The sequence below is a fragment of the Pyxicephalus adspersus genome, chromosome 7 (assembly GCF_032062135.1).
Source record: "Pyxicephalus adspersus chromosome 7, UCB_Pads_2.0, whole genome shotgun sequence".
Classification (NCBI taxonomy): Eukaryota; Metazoa; Chordata; class Amphibia; order Anura; family Pyxicephalidae; genus Pyxicephalus; species Pyxicephalus adspersus.
In genome coordinates, this window is record NC_092864.1 from 75,773,537 (window position 1) to 75,790,598 (window position 17,062).

The 17,062-nt window shown below is 37.5% G+C and overlaps 1 protein-coding gene and 1 long non-coding RNA gene across 2 annotated transcripts in view; one reads left to right on the forward strand and one right to left on the reverse strand.

Moving 5' to 3' along the window:
• SHISA9 (shisa family member 9) overlaps positions 1-17,062 on the reverse strand; it is a 366,487-nt gene that overhangs the window by 85,847 nt on the left and 263,578 nt on the right. The window lies entirely within an intron of this gene.
• LOC140335964 (uncharacterized) lies at positions 4,126-14,513 on the forward strand. Its single transcript, XR_011921787.1, has 2 exons — positions 4,126-4,252; positions 14,116-14,513. It is a non-coding gene; the product is annotated as an uncharacterized lncRNA (long non-coding RNA).

Genomic DNA, 17,062 nt, shown 5'->3' on the forward strand with positions numbered 1-17,062 from the left:
AATCTGATACAGTTTATTCTTCAAGGTCAATGTCTAAACAGGAATGTTTCATTTTGTACTTTTTGTGTTACTTAAGACACTCAATCATTCTGTTCATTTAGCATGACATCCATAAGTATTCATGCGTGAGGTTTGCCAACTACAATCCTTATCATACAGTATGCTTGATGAAATCTGTGCATTGTTCTAGAACAACAGGAAATTGCATTAGCATTTTAACTTGCACAAACTTACACTGATGCAATACTAGTGTATACGCTTCAGTTTTACAGGATGTTCTTTACCTACAATTATGAAACAACAGGATAATAATTTTTAATTTGTTTAAACGTGTTCAGAGTTACTTATTTCTGACATTTTACAAAGTATCCCCATAAATGCTGTATTATTACATCATAGTTTGTACAATTTATATTTTCCTGGAAGTCTGCAGAAATCTAACAATCAAAAGAAAAAGAAAGAGGGAAACAAAAATCAAAAGAAATAGAAAGAGATAATACATTAGGTAACTGGGGAAGCCCACTCCATGTAAATACCTCTGTCACTTTATTTACATAAGATTACTTGCTAAAGCAGAGTTTAGGAGTGGCTATAAACTGTTTAGAACCCAAAAGTTCCTCTAAAACATAGTCTACCTTTACTTAAAGTGGAACTCAAGAGCGTTTAAAGTTTCATACTCTTATCCTAAAGCCGCATACACATTTGCATTTATAGTCGTTGGAAAGCACCTTTCACAATCCTTGCCAACGACTAAGTACTCCACGATGCATGAACAATGCTGTACATACAGCACCATTCTGCTCTATGCATAGGGGAGGGGGGAGAGCTACAGAGTGGCACTCCGCTGCATGCTCTCCCCCTTCAGTTGCATTACGATCGTTCGTCGTTCATCGCTCGGGGATCCGCCAGGTCGGTTGTCCAGGCAATGAAGGAAACGTGCTGTACACACTTAAGATTCGCCCCTGAACCGATTATCGGGTGAGAACCATTGGAAGTGTGTACGTAGCTTTAGTTTCATACCTCTTATCCTTAGGGGTCCCTGACTTCAAGGCTGCATCTCACTGTAATTGGAGCCCTGCTTGGAAACTGTTAATTCAGTTGATTTAGCACTTTAAGAGTAATTATCGTAATTTGTGATAAAATTTTGGGTACTAATATGTAATATTGATATTGGGATATTTTTAATTTACAATGATCATTTTTATTTACTGTGCACAATACTTTCTCTTTCCTCTTTCCATCTGAAGAAGCAGGATTTACCTGTAAAAGGCATCAGGCATATCTGTATTGACAATACTTTGAGAATGTATGAATGTAAATGTATTTTTTTTATATGAATTTTCCATAAAAATGTAGACTTTTATCTCATGAGCCACTTTAAAATCCCATCTATACCAATGAGTACTCTTGTTAGCCCTTGCTGTTTACTTCAGTGTGTTGTTATGGGATGTGGCATTCTGATTACTATTGAGGACATTTCTTTTCTTTGTATGTCAGATTTAACTAAGCAATAACATGGTTTGGAAAGAAAATCTCACAGCAAACATGGTAAGTGCTGGGGTCTAAAACATAGTATCTCTTACATAATGGTTGCATAGTAAGTCAGTTTGAAAAAAGAGATAAGTTCATTGAGTTCAACTGCTAGGGAAATAAACAGATCCCAAATATAAAGCCCTACGGACAGAGTTGATCCAGAGAAAGGCAAAAAAATCCTGGTACAATTTGCTCCAACAGGGGAAAATTCCTTTCTGATTCCATGAGGCAATCGGATGTTCCCTGGATCAACAGTCTCTGTGATCTTTACTTTAAAGCCTTAATACCCAGTTATATTCTGTGCTTCTAGAAAACATCCAGCTTTTTCTGAAAGCAATCTATGGTAGTTGCTGAAACTACTTCCTGAGGGAGCCGATTCCACATTTTCACAGACCTTACAGTGAAGAATCCCTTCCTTATCCGGAGCTTAAACTTCTTTTCCTCCAGATACAAAGAGTGCCATCTTGTTCTTTGTAATGATCTCAAAGTGAATAATGGGGTTCTCTATATAAGAGAGTTCTCTATATAGACCATTTATTTATTTATACAGGGTGATCATATCCCCCCTTATACGTTAATTCTCAAGGAAGAATAGATTCAGTTCAGCTAATCTCTCCTCATAGCTGAGCTCCTCCATTCCTTTTATTAGTTTAGTTGCCCTTCTCTGCACGCTCTCCAATTCCACAATGACCTTTTTGTGAACTGGTGCCCAAACCTGGACTGCATATTCCAGATGTGGTCTGACCAACGCTTTGTACAGGGGCAGGATTATGTCTCCATCTCTGCAGTCTATTCCTCTTTTAATACAAGAAAGTACTTTTCTAGCTTTAGATATTGGAGCTTGGCATTGAATGCTGGTATTAAGTCTATGATCTATCAGAACCCCCAGATCCTTTTCCATTTCTGACTACCCTAAATGTATTTCCCCTAGACAGTAGGAAGCATGCATGTTGTTAGCTCCCAAGTGCATAATTTTACATTTATCTATATGAAATGTCATTTGCCACTTGGCTGCCCAATCAAACAGTATATCCAGGTCTGCTTGTAGATTATAGACATCCTGTATGGTTCTAATTCCATTACATAGTTTGGTGTCATCTGCAAACACAGAAATGGTACTTTTATTCCCAAACTCTATATCATTTATAAAGATGTTAAACAGTAAAGGTCCCAACACTGAACCCTGGGGTACACCACTAATAACCTTAGACCATTCAGAGTATGAATAATTATAACTCTGGGTGCGATCTTTAGGTCAGTTCTCTATCAATCTCTGGATCACCCAGCTTTACTGATGAAAGTGTATCCCCTCCAGCCATGGAGAGCTTTATAAATCAGGCCCTATATGTCTACTCAATTTTTGTAGGCTAGACTATCTATGGGGCTTTTCCATATTTTGAGGATATTTGTACTTACGTCCTGCTGTGTGTTTGAGCTAGGAAATTAAGGTAAGTATTCCAAATGGGGTTTTAACAATTCCCCACTTTATCCACAAATGCAAAAAAATTTAGGTTTTAGATTTACGTTACATATATATTGTGGCATAGCACAGGGGGATCGCTCATGGTAACAGGATGATCACAGGGCAGATTAGAGGCAGCAGACTCCAAATGTCCAAAATAACAGCAGTTTTTATTTGTTTAGGTAAGTGTTACAGCACACTCTCTAGCACTTAACAACAAAACAATAAACAGTAGCCCGCCTGGGCATCTGGCTACCTCACTTAGGTGCCTTCCCTTACTGACACACACACTATATCAGTTCTGTTCCACTCACATTTTTGTAGTACTGTTTGGCTGCTGGCTTTCCTGGAATCCTCTGGCTCTCTCTCAGCCCGGAATCCACTCTGGCTCTCTCTCAACCTCTTGTTGGTCACTTCCCTCAGCCTCTTGCTGATCACATCTCCTCTCCTCTTCATATATATATATATATATATATATATATATATATATATATATATAGTGCAAATATATATATATATAATATATAGTGCAAATATGAGTCAGAACAAGCCCCTATGTAGCTAATAAATAGACAGCAATTGTGAGTCAGGTATAATAGATACAGAAGAATATAAGATGCTTCACTTCACATGATTCACTTTTCTATGACATTGATTGGCCATGCAGCATTGACAGCATTCTTTTTTTGTTCAGAATACAATTCTTTCTGTACACGTGCAGCTGCCCCACACCCCTCTAACACTGCATACCTCTATTGGCTCTTTATTGCTACTTTATTTTTATCATAAATACTGGAACGTATATAAATGTAACCGTATCTATTTATATGTATATAAATGTTGCCATTTCTATTTTTAATGCAGGACTTTAGACAAACAGCTATATGAACAGCTGACATACATACACCTCATCTGTTTTACTTGCACAGGATTTATAATTCTGTTTTTGACCCTATTTTGCATTTTTCTGCCACACTTCTTTACCAAGCATGTGACACCCTTATTCGTGTTTAAACTTGAGCAGCTCCCATTTCAACTCTGTCCGCAGCCTGATCATTAGGCTATGAATCAGCAATACTGATTTAGCACACTGCTAATATAGGAAGCTGAGGAGCAAAACCAGGAAGTGGTAAAGTCATTAATGAAAGCCCTTTACGCCATGTGTTTGATGGGCGCACAACAGGGGCTCTAAAAATAACTGTAGTCATCAATGTGGAGTTGCCATCTTTCATTTGGCTGGATGTCCTGATACTTAAGGTAATTATAAATGGGATTTTAAAAAAGCTTTAATTGACTTGGTGGTTGCTAGATGGCAGTTGGCAGCATCTTATTTTAGGATATAATCAATTTTGAGAAAAAGAAGTAGAAGTCCTTCATGTCCCCTTACTCCTTGAAATCCGACTTCTATATTTTAACTTTGTAACAAGCCACAAGGTGGCAGGCTAGAGCAGAGGGTGCTTAGTAACAAACATATTCACAGAGAGCAGAATTTACATAAACTCTATCATCTCTGCGGCCATCTCCTTCAGAAAAAAAAAGTGTCCGGAAATCACCAGTTTTATTTCACTAAATTGAAATCAGTGCTTAAAGGAACATGCTTGAGTCAATAGATGTAGTTAAAAAAAATCACATATCTGGAAACAACAGACAGAAACTGATCTGCTTCACACTTCAACCAGTGGAATACAGAACTTAATTGTGAATGGAGGGTGTATTGAAGGGGACAAGCATTAGAATTGTCATATAAATAAATAAAAGTTATTATATCGGTCTTGTTATTACAAATCTCATAAACCCCGCAGTCTTGTCTCTGCCTCCCTGTCTATTCCAATGACACAGAGCCCCAGGCTTTGTTAGGTGAATGGCAGGAAGAAGGGAAAATTATAGTAAAATTGGGGTCTAGGAGACCACCAGAGCTTACATCTGAGCACCCCAGAAGAACAACAAGGGCAGTAATAATCCCTGCATCTAAACAAGCAACTTTGCAAGATATACCAGAAAAGCATACATGATATAGGTTGCATTTAATGGAAAATAATTCCTTAAACTTTTAACCATGGTAAGTATATTTTTCTGGAGTTGAGCATTTGGAGCAATGTATATAATATGGCTTATCATGAAGCGGGTCCCTGGACAATATGCAATGTGTAGACCTAGATTACACTTTTCAAACCTTTTTACTCTCTTGTTTTTTTGATTTATGTATACTAGAACATATTTTATCTGATTCTACATTCTTCTTAGGAAGTAGTATTGGCAAGTACTATAGATTGCTTTAAGAAAAAGCTGGATGATTTCTAGAACCACAGAATATAACTGGATAATAACGTTTTAAAGGAAAGATAACAGACTGTTGTTCCAGGAAACATCCAATTGCCTTATGGAATCAGGAAATAATTTTTCCCCTGTTGGAACAAACTATACCAGGGTTTATAAGGGTTTTTGCCTTCCTTTGGGTCAACTATGTCTATAGGGTTTTATCTGAGATATGTTTATTTCCCTAGTGGATTACCTTGATGGATTTATTTCTTTCAACCTAACTACGTAACTACATTCTGTGTGGTGAGAGTTAAGTGTGAAGCAATGAAATAATTATTACAGTGTTGAATTTGAAATAAAAATCAATTGTATCCATAACATATAGATGTTCTGAAAACATTTTAATGGTGTAATAAACAATTTACTGCTTCTATAATTGGTTTTCCATATTTTCTCTTGCATATTTTCTTTAGCCAATAGGGTTTGATACCTTTTTTGTAAAGACAAAATAAACATATTTTAGCATTGGTATTCATATATCTGCAACACCAAACATCTATTGGTTTAGCTAAGCAACAGGGTGGAGGTGTCTCCCGGTATTAGCACACTGCACTAAAAAGCCATATTTTTGTATGAAACAGTCTTGCAGGTTTATTTACAGCAATGCTATATACAGAGGATTCTATAAAACGAGGGAAAAAAAACAAAATAAGTCCTTAGCAATCTGACAAACAAAACGGCCTTATTTTACCTAGGTCTCTAAGTTGAGCGATGCAGGGCTTGTCACACAAGATATGTCTCACTCATGTCACCATGAACATGCTCTTAAAAAGGTAAACTTGTTGAAACCTGGGACAAAAGAACCTCCTATCATGCACAAACTCACAGATATATCCTAATCTGCTGTCACTGTATATAACCACACGTGAACAGAACACCACCCCTCGTCTCTTTTCAGAGACTTTGGATTATGTGCCAGCTCCTGGCTGGGAGTTGCATGGAACTGCCTGTTCCCACTACGGGTCTCATTTTAGCAGATTAGAAAGCATGCACCCTTTGTTCTACTAAATTTTTTTAATGGACTTTTAGACCATGTTGTACGGTCCACAGCTAGGTGCCAAGGAGCAGTTTCAGACAAATATTTGCAGGCTTTCAAAAAAAGAAAAAAAAGGACGACGGGTCCCCAAATATTTAAATTAGACTCCCTATTTGGCTTGGGAGCTTCCTGGATAGGAAGGAGGACAGCAAACGTGTTTGTACCCTCTCCTATCCATAAAATATTCTTTGAAACAGGGCTTTACAAAGGAAAAAAGCAAAAAAAGTGTAGCCCCTTTTCTTTTTTGTAAAAAAACAGGTGATAAAACCTACTTAACATATGAGATATAGTGCATAGGTTGGAAATATGTAATGTATAGTCTGTTAGGGTCTGTTGAAGTAAAATATTCCTGGGTATAAATGAGTAGAAATGCTCCACCATAAATGGTCAGTGGAATGAAAAGTCAGTATGGTACAAATTTTACCCTAGAATTCGTTGTCCATAAAAAATAATCACTCATTGCCTCCTTACTTTAGTGGTCAGTGGGATATAATTCCTAGCTTATGAATTGACCAGTGTGGTATATTATTCTCCCACTGCACTATTGGTGATTAGTGGCATACATACACTCTCCCTCTCCCCTTTCAAGAGAATTGTTGCCCAGTAGAGTTAAAGCTACCATACCTCTTAATTGGGAGAAAAAAAGCTATATTTAAAAAAAAAAGCTATTATACAGTGCTGAGTAATATGTTGGCACTATATAAATCCTGTTTATTACTAATAATATTAATAATAATAATAATAATACCAATAACAATATACTCACCTCTCATACTGCCTGTACTGGTGTGCTCTGCTTCATTACTGGGAAGTCTTCCCCCATGTTCACTAAGAAACTGACTCTTCTGGAAGTGTCCATCTCCTGTGTCTCCTGCTGTGGTCGGAGATTCCTCCCACTGACCTCTAAATCATTACTCTGTCTTTTAGGGACATCATAAACCCCCTCTGTGCAGTATGAGACCAGGTAATAAAAATTTACAAAACTGTTGGTCTTCAGCAGAAATCAAGGAAAGATTTATTATCAAAAAGGCAGATTTTAGCAGTGTGGACAGCAGAGGAGATCCATATAGATTAGTTTCTTTGCAGGTATTGTTTCGAATAACTTTAGAATCCTAACTAATATTTACTTTCTAGTGCTGTTCAAAAGTTGCCTCGCACCACTCCAGCAGGGGCAGGGCAGATGGGGGGCTGCATGTTCCTTACCCCCCCATCCTGTAACAGAGATACCAGCCTGCTACAAAAGTTATTCATGTAATTCCATTACGGTAAAAAGAAAATAAGAGAGACATTAACCACTATAAATGTCAAGTTTACATGCTGCATACAACTAATCTAGTCAACTAGTTCCATATTTTGCTTTTCTTTTACTTCTGATTACCAATGTCAATGGGAATAAAAGCAAAGATAAAATCAACATTTTAGACTTCTTGATTGTAGACTTTTCAGGGCAGGGTCCTCTCCTCCTCCTGTGTCACTGTCTGCATCTGTCTTTCAATTGCAACCCCTATTTAATGTACAGCACTGCTTAATATGTTGGTACAATTTAAATCCTGTTCAATAATAACAATAATAGTCTGTCATCAGGAATAGGGTTGGGACACTAAAGAAAGAGAACTTTCCCCAGACTGAAAAGATATTCTCTTACTTTCTGTTGTGGCTACAGGACTAAAAGTTTACCCTCCACTATGCTTACAATAAAAATAGTAAACCTTCCTATTCTCCAAACATGGTTTATTCATTTAGATTTCAAAATGCATGACAAATTTGACATGTGTACACAAATCTGTCATTTTAGAGGCAACAGTCAACAAGTTAGAATTGGAATTCGTCACTCATTGGGATTGTTATATACTTAACATTCCATTCCAAGGGGAGATTGTTGCTTGGTAAAAATGGAGCTTGTGGGAATAGTGTGTAGGAGGCTAGATCATTAGCAAATTGCAGTGCTGAACTACAATGAGCATTAGGCAGGCTGCTGTTAATAGTTTATGTTAATCTCAAGCTCAGTCTTCATGTTAGCCTATTGAAATTGAGGCAGTTTACACATTGTCAAGGTGCACTGCTGTAGTCATTTGGCATGCTAATTGGTTACTGGGATCGTTACATTGTAGCACAATAAAGCACATTGTAAATTTCACAATTTAATTCTCTTCCTGTGTCCCCACCATTATATACTAAAAGCGTCAAGAAGAGACAAATTTTACCCACAATTTATGTGGAGAACCAAATTACATAGTTAGGACTGGGAATAAAAGGATTTAGGCAAGGCAGTAGAAACAGATTGTTCATGCGAGTGGCAGGGTGCTGTGAAAAAAATCTCAGGAGCAGATTGTTAACAAAAAGTGACATCTAATCATCCATTACTCCCCAATCACCAAAAATTAAATGACTGCTGCTTTGCACTTAGGTACATTTTAGCACAAAACGAGTGTAGCACGGCACTACAACACTCAAGCTCAAAACACCTAATCATCTGCATCTATCTCTCGTTATTTAATTTGTTCTCCCTGTCCTCTCACTATCACCATTTCCAACATACTGACGCTATTGCTAACCCTCTTTTTGTCAGTGTCTGTTTTTATCCAGCTACAACATCTTACTGGGTACCATGAGGTTGCTTGCCAAGGTCAAATTCTTTAAGGTGTTTAAAATGGAGTTGAATTTCCTTACATAGGTAAATATCAATATTAATTCATAATAATAATTAAAATAATTAATAATACGCAACTATGTGAGTTGTATTTAAAAATACGTAATTATTATTGTAGAATATGGATTGATTTCAGCTTTAAATACATAAACCTATTATGATTCTTTAAAGCTGAACTAAACTGGGGTAGGTGGAGAGATTCTGCCATAACTAACTTTTACACAATTACTTGTAAGCAGGTGCCTGGCCCCAATGACAGTTCCAGCAACCTGTCACCTTGTGTTCCAGGAAGCAGCCATATTGGCTGTCGACTCCACAGTGTTCCTTTAGCGCTATGAAGCAGGTCTGTAGCATGCGAGGCAAGGGAGCATAGTGGAAGGCCAGCTCGACTGGGCAACAGGGAGCAGACAGGATAGACTTAATCGGTTTGCTTTGGTGTGATCAGTAGGTCACTTTGCAGATTGAGTGGTGTTAAGGTAAAAATAAAAGTCAAGAAAAAGAAGAGGTGAGGTCATTAGATTAGCCAGGGTGCAAAAGAAAAAAGTAAAAATACCCTAATAGCCTAAACAGGTATGGGGATTGCCCACCTTCCTCCCTCCAATTTTGCAGAGCAGAGCAGATGGCAGCCTCCGAGAACAGCGGCCTGTCCAGGGAGCCAACCAGTCAGGTGGGAGGTAGATCCCGGTATGCGCGGCCTCTGGGGGCAACACCAAGGGCCTGGCATTCCATTCGAGAGTTGTGTGGACGTGAGTGCTGCCTAGATGGCGGCAGAGAAAACAGGCCTACCTAAGATGGGGAGTGGGGAGTGAGTGGACAAACATGGAGCAGGAGCAGCTGAGGCTTGATACCACTATGATACCACAGACATTAGTCAATTGGCTGCAGGCGTTCGCTATTTTAGTGAGCATATTGAGGAGAAGGTGCAGGATCATTGCTCGTCGTTCTGTTATTTGGATGCAATCAGTGGGGTGCATCTGGTAAACAGCCAGTAGAATGTTTGGGATTGAACTGGCAAAGGTGGATGGTGGTGGCCTGCCCTATGACAGCGATCAGGGCTTTTTTGGGGGTCAAACTTGAACAGGAGGGGTCATTTTTGATACATGAAGATGGGTTAACTCTGGTTTTGGCCATGTTTAGAAAATGTTTGAGGGGCAAGGGACTGAACGAGAAGGAATTTTCTTCCAACCTATTAAGGATTGGGGGGGGCAAGGTAGGGTTTGAGCGATGACATTATCAAGCGTATTGGTGTGGTGGAGTCTCAGCAGTTAAGGTTGTATATTCACCATAATTAAAAAAAAAAAAAAAAAAAAAAAAAAAAAGGAAAAAAGATAGACAGACACCTCTTCTTTATAAACATAGCACCAGGCTAAACCTCTCTCTCTTTGTGATGTCTGGCACCATACACTCAGGATTCAATTCCTTGGCTCCCCCTTACCATGGGCAGATTCCTTAGATTAGTATTTACGGCCAGATGGGGTACACCTGAATGAGGTGGAAATTAATCTGTAGTGTTTGGGAATCCAGGATGGGATGTGGAGGAACACACAAGCATGAGGTGTTTCGCCTGTGGAGCAGTGGCAGTTGAGGTCCTAAAGAGGGTGTGAGCTGATTGGTACAATTTCTGTGGGGTTGGGGACCTATCTTTGGTATGGAGTCTCCGTAGTTGCTAAAATTTGTGGTTGGAGTAAAATATGGTAATAGTCTGCGTTTAAAAGGAGTTATATCGTTCCCGAGCTTGGCGGCTGGGAGCAATTCCTATCAGGTGGGAGCACTACAAGTGGAATGCATGCCTTTAAGGACCAGCAGCCAGATAAGGTTTAGGTTGGGTGTGTAATTTGGGATTGGTATTTGTTAATTAATGGTTATTTTTGGTACATTGTTTAATATCCTGTTGTTGTTATGGTGTTGATATTTAAGAACCGTTTTTGTATAAGAATGTATAATAAAAGGCCTATGGGTCATTTAACCAAGAAATATGGTGTGTTTATATTGATAAGAAAATTGGAAAAGGAGGAGAGGTTAGTTGGTTAGAGGTCTGCAAACTCTGTTTTGCCACAGTCATCCTTAAAAACAGAAAGATTATGTTGTCGGCTTTAGAGCTCCTTCCAATCTGTCCAGTAAATTGCATTGTGTTTCCAAACACACACTATTTTTGATGTTAACATACCACAACATAGAGAAACAGACAGTCATCTTTCTTTTAAATGAAGCATACTGCAACAATAAATGCATGTGTGTTTCATTATTGCTGTTTTGTATTTTTAGCAGTTGGATCCAGTCCTTGGTATTCTTCCTATAATCACATGATTGTGTTTAGCCAGAACGTGTAAACCATATTAATTGGTTGTCTCCCTGTACAGAAATTAGTGACTTAAAAATGTTGCTTTTTTTAAATAAGGAATGGCTATGAGAGGTTTATTAAACATAATTTGTCTGTTTATAGTTAATTGTTTTGAACATGCTATAGATATAGTTAATGACAAAAAATAAAGAACTGTTTGATATATCTGATAGTTATTATCCATCCCTCCTTACTCCTGATTTTATCATTGCAATGTCTTGTTTCCATAGCAAACATCTCATTTTCCCTCTTGGTTATTTCTGCTCTCTTCTTCTTTCCCAGATTTACCATATCTCCCCTGTTTTAGTATTTAGTATTAGTATTTTCAGTACATTCTGCAGTTTTTTTCTAGACAAGCTGTATATTTGTCCACCTTTTCTTTTATCAGTGTATTGCAATAATAACAGTTTATGAGAGGATCTACATCCATTTTGGAGCTATAATAGTCCATGATTTTAACTACCTAATTGTTGTGGCCTTATTCCAGAACTAACTGCTGCTGTGAGCATGGCAACCACAAGTCATCCAATAGAATCTTGCATGTGTGCTTTATATTATATAAACTACCCGTGCCAGTTCTTCTTTGAATCCAGTCACCTAAGATAGCCAGAAGCCAAATAGTCTGTATGATCTTTTTTACATAACAAAATATTCTATTTTTTCCAGGCTCTTTAACATGTAAATAACAGCAAGGGCTACCATCCTCTATTTAGCCTTTCCCACCAGTTTATTTTGAGCTTTTACATTTCAATCGCTTGTAAGGTTTCATGTTGTGATGTAGCCATTTAAAGACATTAAAGCTTAATAATATATAGATAGGCAAAGTAAACAACAGTGGAGGTAGCAGACTGTTATTTCAAAAAGAAATCTCCTATAGTGTTTTTGTGCCTTAAAGTGCATTTACAGACCAATTATTATTGTTTTTAATACATTAAAAAGGGTTAAAACTTACCAATCTTATTTTCATTAGTCCCTTCATTGTTTTCTATATTCATTAGAGGGATTTCCTATAATTACCTGTCTTAGAGCAACAACAGGAAGAAAAAGGAAATCTTTACAAATGAGAATTGCCCTCCTGGACAGTTGTTACCAGAACAAGTAGCATTTTTCAAGATTTCTTGATCTGGTGACAGCTGTATAATCATAGATTTCTGCTCATTTTCTGTTTTGGTGACTCTATTAAATTGGAATATTAAATCTACCGAGTAAGAACACCTAAAGCATACAGAGGTTCTACTCATTGACTACTCTAAAATTATAAAAGTTCTAGGTGTACCATGAGTACTAAAAGCAATGGCAAACATTTATAAAAAAAATGTTTAAAATGCTGCTTAACATTTATAAAAAATGTTATTCTAGTTTAGTTGCAGTATTACATGACATTTTGCACTCTTTCACAATTGTTATGTGTTATGAGACTGCTTGTAAAGATGGAAATAAAGCATATACAGTATAGCCTTAAGCACAGGAGACTTGTCAGGTCTATTGCTAACTCCCATGTGTTACTGGAATAAAATTATTATTTGCCATGACATGCCTGTTTGTCCTTGGAAATGTATAGGGATGCAGGCACAATTATCCAGTGGATCTTGTATTTATAATATTGTTACGTGATTTATCACTTTTTTTACTGGCTTGCATTTCATATTTTGGGGTTAGGTTTTAATTTCAGTCAACAAAGTACAATGTTTTTTTTTTAAAATGTCAGTGCAAACAACCTGATATCAGATTTTGTCAGCACAGATCAATTTTTACAGTAAGTTTTTGCCAGTTGGTTTCTGGAGTTACTGTACTTAAACATAAATCCTAATAAGTAAAAGCTCCACACGTAAGTGTAGTCAAAAAAGGAATTCAAAGAGCAACTACAAATAGTCTATTAGCGGGGGCAGGGCACCCTTGTGGGTCCAATTGGAAGAGGATTTATGCCACCCTGATGGAAGTAGGTGCCCTACCTTGACTCCATAATAAACTTAGATCATCTGGTATGAGCCCTCATTTGCAACATATATTTTCTAATTCAGATAATATGCGGTATTCTAGTGGCCTTATGTCACACTTTATGCCATTAATGCCTATTCAGAAAAACCCTCTGTTTCAACTGGATTTTGAGTTTCAAGGGCTTTCGATTGGTGGAGCGCCCGTAACTATACAAATGTGTTTTCTTTGTTGGAAAATTCTAAGGTTAAAAGCAGGGAATCTATTCAAAGTACTCATGACACTTCTGGGAGAAAATTTTTCTGGTACCCAGTCATTGGATAAGCTTCCTTATTAGGGATAGGGACACTCCTCTCCGACTTTCTCTCATGGAACATATCTGTATGAGAACGCCTCAGCCCCCAAAGTTAATTTCAATATTATATACTGAAATTACCAAATTGGTTGCACCACAATTTCATACTTATGTGTCCAGGTTGGAGTCGGATCTTAAAGAATTCAGGCCAGCTGAGGAGTGGTATAGAGCTTGATCCAGGGGGGTCTCTTGTTTTAAAAATACTTTGATGGTAGAATCAGTGCACAAAGTCATGACCAGATGGTATATGGTTCATGCACGCCTAAAGTATTGGTCTTCTCAGGGGTCCAGAAACTGTTACAGAGGGTGTCAGGAACCAGGTACTGTGATGCATATTTGGTGGACCTGTTCTTTTGCTATCCGTTTCTAGGGCAGAGTTTTTAGATTTTTGTCTAGCCTTTTCTGTACTCATGTCTGGTTGGCCATTACAAACCAGCAAGTTTGTCTAATGCTCAATTTAATCTGTGTTCTTACATTTTGATAGCTGCTAAACAGACCATAGCTGGTAACTGGAAGAAGCAATCTATACCGTTTCATGCGGTCAAGCTCGGAGTGGACAACATGTGGGTTAAGGAGAAATTATCCAGTAATTTAGATGATGCCCATGAAAACTTCTTCACTCGATGCCTAATTTAAATATGTCTCTGATTACTACATGGTAATTGTCGGATAGACACATCTTACTGGGTTTAGGTTCTTTGTTTTTTTGTGATAGATAAAGCTGATATCCCCGTCATTTGTTTTATTTTTTTGTTTGTATTATTGTTATGTACCTGAAAGCTTATCTTTGTTATATTTGTACAAGATTTAATATATGTACAATGCAATATTTCTATTGTACCTATTACCTTTTAAAATGTATTAAAAATGATTGAAACCAAATAGTCTATTAGCATTGATAAGCTGTTTCTCCACATTGCACATCTTTACTTTTGCTAACTATATATTCAGAGGTAGTCTAGTACTGAAACTAACATTTAAAGTATGACTGTTAAACAGAGCATGCCTTCACATTAGTGCTGCATTGCGACACAATGTTAAAAAATCTGAAGTGTTTCTATATTGGAGGAAAAATAACTGCTGCTTTAGTATAACAATAGAAGTACATTTCATGCAGAGAAACAGTTCACATACACATACCAGTGAACCAGAGAACAGATCCTAATTTCATGGTCACGCTCATGTCATGAACTAGTCTATGCACCTAATCTCTACATTCTAATCAGCTACAGACCAGACACACAGGACGCAGTCTGATGCACTGCTCCAATTTTTTTTACATGTAGCATAGACCTGTTAGGGGTATCATTGGTGTTATCTAATATTTTTCGTTTTAGTTAGTTGAAAACCTAATGTCTTTAAACTAAATCATTTCTGACAGGTTTGCTGCCAGCAATGTTTATAATGAATGTGCCTAAACATGCATCCCAGTCTACATTCACAAAAAAACCTTTGCTGCTAGAATTTATTCATTTTAACTTCTTTTATTAATTTAACTTATTTATGTGCACATGCCAAAGATCGCAAACCTTGGAAAAGACCCGGCACAAATATCATCAGCAGCAAAAGTTCAATGAGGGTCATTGTATCAGTGGAGGGGGTGCTATGACAGGTAAATCTTACGTAATGTGCAATGATCCTGTTCACAGTTAGATTTAGTTAGTTCCCTTTAAGACAAGTAAGATTTCTTGATGTCATAGCAGTATGACAAGGAAGCTATTACAATGAGCTCAGAGGGAAAAGAATTTGCTTTTCTGAGAGTAAAATATCACAGATCAGTTGTAAAAGTATTTATTTACAAATATGTTTTCTCTTATATGTATTCTGCAGCTGCCATTAAATCTAAGTTACTGACATTTTTCATTTGTGAAAGAGCTTTCTCACCTGAGGGTAACAACCAGCATTACCTTATTCCCTCCTGGCCAAGGAAGTGACATTGGTGCTTTGCATTGCTAAGGTAGGTGTTACAGCTGTGACACCGAAACACTGCTACCAAAACTGTAAATGGTTTGATGTGGACTCTTAAACTGTCAAGCAAAAACCACGAAGACCTTTGACCTTTTTTGCTGTCTATCTTATAGCTAGAGTACATTCTCCAACAGGGAAGGATACAGTTGCTTAGTAACACGCAAAAGGGAGACAGCTAAATATCATTTAAAAGGCCGTCTATTCTTCATTGTAGCTGTGCAGCCCTTTAAATGTTTCAATATCATACTTTAAACACGGTGCAATTTTAAAATGCATATTTAGAAGTCATGTTATACCTTACTGCCCCATAAAGCAGCATCCTATGACAAAAAAAAATAAGTCTGAGAACAAATATACTACTGGGTATACACATGAAGTGGAGAAAATACTTTGGGGCAAAGACTACACCTTTTGAACAAAAGACAACATCTTTACCTGAACAAGATGACTAGCAAATGTCTCCGAGTAAAATCTACAGCTAATTAATACATGGGTAAGGGCAGAGTGGGGGAATGAGCAAGCTTTTACCGAAAATGTTACTTTATAAAAAGGTAGTATTTATTCATACAGAAATTAGGTCCTATTTCCAACATAGATCAACTGTATGGTACAAAATTGTGCAAGTAATACAAAGAAAGTGCATAAAACAATAAATAAGGATGTCATAAGGTGTATGGCAAATAGAATCTCAGGTACCCGATGCGTTTCGGCTCTTGGCTTCCTCAGGGGACATTGAAATCAATGGTATATATTTTGAATATTGCTGTGTAGATTAATGGGGGGCAGCTGTATCAGAGCATCCCTAAAGATTCAAATAAATTCTCATAAGAGCTGGCTATTGTGAGTGAAATGACCGATGCTAGGAGAGTTCATTAAAAGCAGCTACACAGGGTTGATCAGCAAAATGTCATAGACAGACGATCCTTAGGTAATGATATCCACCAGATTAGTCAGTATCCATATAGAAAGCAGATACAGCTTAGGAGAATTCTAACTCATTGAAATATATTATTTATTGCAATTCAAATAGTCCTTGGTGGTATGCTTGTATTGGATTGTGGAAAATGAGTAAGCATATGATGTATTGATATCCCAGTCTCTTTGTAACTTTGTTTTACCTATCCGGGGGGTTTTGATTGAAGTTGTTTGTGGGATAACGGAATGGTGTTTCTTTGTCTCCCAGTGTGGTGAATAGGTCTGTAGCAGGACCTCCGCAGCTCAGCCTCTGGAGAGGTTTATTATTAATACTTGGCACTAGTGGTTATAAGCACTGCCTTTGTGGAAAATGGTTGGCACTTGGTACTAGTGACAGGTAAATGTGCCCAGGTTCTGTTCACCACATACTCTCCAAACATGCTTTGTAGTTTTCCAAGCCCATTATCTGCAAATTCATTTGGACAACCCTAAGAATGGGTTACAATGACAGGCAGTTACTAATTTAAACAGCTGCCGGAATTCTTATT